Genomic DNA, 2,895 nt, shown 5'->3' on the forward strand with positions numbered 1-2,895 from the left:
ATGAGGGATCAACACCTTCCATAGTGAATAATTATCTTTAAACCTATAAAAGAACAGACTGGACACTCTCCCAAGGCAGTTAAGGTGAAATAGCACTTGGGGTTGTGGAATACTGAATGTGAAAATAGCATAGAGTTGTAGAGTTAACATTGGGCTTAGAGTTATTAGGAATGTGAGTCAACAGTAATTAAAGGGACAAAAATGTGTGGGAGCTTACAAAATGTTAGTACATGTTTTGTGGATGTTTTTAGGTACAGCTCTCTGCTAGTTTATGACTGATCTGTTTGTATACAGATTCCCAGAAGGCTGGGTTTTATACTAAGACAGGAGTTCTTCATCTGGGATGCATGGGGGGAAAGTCATTGTTATTTCAATATAACTGGTTTCCTTTGTAATCCTAGTCATTTTATTTTTTTTTATTGTATTGAGAAGGGTACCATTAGCTTCACCAGACTGTCAAAGGAGTCCATGACAAAAAAAAGTTAAGAATGCCTATAGAAAATTACTAATATGCAATGTTTTTCATGATTGCCAGTGTCTAACCTATATCTGATTGCTTACCATTTTGGAAACAGGGGTGGGGGGGTAGTATATGGAACTCAAAACTTTTAAAAAATGTTTTAAATTGTTTTGATATGTAATTGGGGGAAATATATATGTATGTATTGCATATATACATACTTCAAAAAAGAATGTCCATTGAATCTAAAGTGGGCCTTGATTGGTAGGGGTGTAGGAAGAATGAGAACTAAGAAAATACACAGAAGGCCCATGCCCCCATCTTATACATCTTGACAAAAAGATTGCATACTGGTCCTAGTGTCCTTCATATGATGTCATTCTAGCATTTAGTAACAATGATAAAAAGACTTGTAATTGACACTATATCATAATAACAAAATTTTTCACTCACATTAATATCAATAAGGGAACGAAGAAAACTAGTTAGGGGACACTAAAATACAAATAGACATAAAACTAGAAATTAAGGGTATTTGTATGAGTTAATGAAATTTAAACAAATAAGTTAGGGACACTTCATTTGGGAATTCTCAATTACGTCAAGCAAAGAGACAAGGCTCAAAAGGCTTGTCTGAAACTTTTCAAATACTTTTACTAAAACCTCATCCTAAAGTCCCATAATTGAATATCAACTAAACGAAACCTTGCAGATATCAAATAATATTTTAAAAGATCAGTTTTTCAGATCAGGTACGAATTATTTGTCAAATATAATTGTTCTCTGTTTCTTTTTTAAATACAGTGATATTTTATTTTGGAACTATATTTGAACATACCCAAATTGACAATATACAGCAATTTATATGTAGATTACGAAATCCTGAATACAAAACAAGAAACAAAGGAAATCATAGAATTTAATAAGAAATGGAATTGGAAAATAGTCTCTTCAATGTAAGTATGTTTAACATTGCTACTTTGGCATTGTTATACAGCCTGAAGGCCAGAGAGATTTCATGTCATATCCTCTCCAGTATTTTCCAAGATCTTTAAGGGAATTAAGGGTGTCCAGGGTCTCTGACATTGGTGCCAGCCTCCTCTAGTCATATTCTCTCAAGTGTTTCTCTGAGACCTCATATCCATTTAGCCACTAACAATTGAACTAGCATTTACAAAAATATATATATTTATTTCAAAGGTGTAATAACAAATATTCAAAGTTACTCCACAAATATATTCCCCTTACATCTTCTCAGTCTCTGAGAAGTGGAGCAGGAGATTGTATGTATGTATGTATGTGCAATATACATACAGATACATATATACATATGTTATGTGTGTTTGTTTAGATTGGTTCTTAGAAAAAGAGTCATTAATCTTACATAATGATCCCTGTGGGACACATATTGATGCAGAAAATGACGTTTATGTTATTTTTTATTAATTTATTTATTTTGTTAAATATTTCCCAATTACATTTTAATCTGATTCAGCAGCACTCCGAAATGTTGTGGACCACCTGCACTGATTTATGACACTTTTGCATAGAGCATAGTATCAGTTCCAAGTCCCAGATACCCAGGGCTTCCTTGCCAGAGCTGGCTGCCTCCAATTTCCCACCTGGAATTCTGGCTCCAAGTGACAGCTTAAATCACCACCTGCACCTGAAAATGAGGAAAAAGAGCACAGAAGACAAACAAATACTTCCAGACCCATTTTTTAGAGGTGGGGGTTAAAAATGGGAGAGAGAGGATGTCTTCCCACTCCCAGTTCAATTCATGGCACCTGTGCTATGGATTAACTTATTTAGACCCTCTAGAAACAGAAGGAAAGCCAGAAAGCAAGCACAAAGAAAGCTATGTCTCATTCTCACCAATTTTAAAGACATAGTCTGTTCAGATTATATAGCCAATCAAAAAAAAAAAAAAAACTACCCTCATCCATGCCTCCATTTCAGAAAATCAGGTCATGCTCAGGCAAGTCTTTTTAGGAAGCACTCCCATGTTAGGTGAGCTGAGCCCGCTCCAAAGATCCCATACATATGCATTTCTACTTATGAAAGATTGGGGAATAGTATGGTGTATAAACATCCTGTAAGTCAATTTGGGAAATATCCTATAGTATTTCATCAGCTTCTCCCCCTCTAAAGTAGAGAAAGCATTTTTTTTTCTTTTTACATCAGTGGTCTCAAAAATTTTATAATCATGTACTCCTATGTATCAGCAAGCACCCAAGCAAACTCAGGGTTGCTGCCAACACAGGTTCTTGGATCTGCTTTGATAAAGGAAAGCAATTCAAAATGGGTTAACAAGCTTACTTTAATCAGTCAAATATGTATCGTTTACCTAGTTCAAGGGAAAGAGGTCAGCACCCCGAACTTCAGAAAATACAGACAGAATTATCAAGACAGAAACAGATCAAGTAGACAGATTT

The sequence above is a fragment of the Petaurus breviceps genome, unplaced genomic scaffold (genome assembly GCF_028583685.1).
Source record: "Petaurus breviceps papuanus isolate PSGF00001 unplaced genomic scaffold, PetGlider_PUasm1.0 213, whole genome shotgun sequence".
Classification (NCBI taxonomy): Eukaryota; Metazoa; Chordata; class Mammalia; order Diprotodontia; family Petauridae; genus Petaurus; species Petaurus breviceps.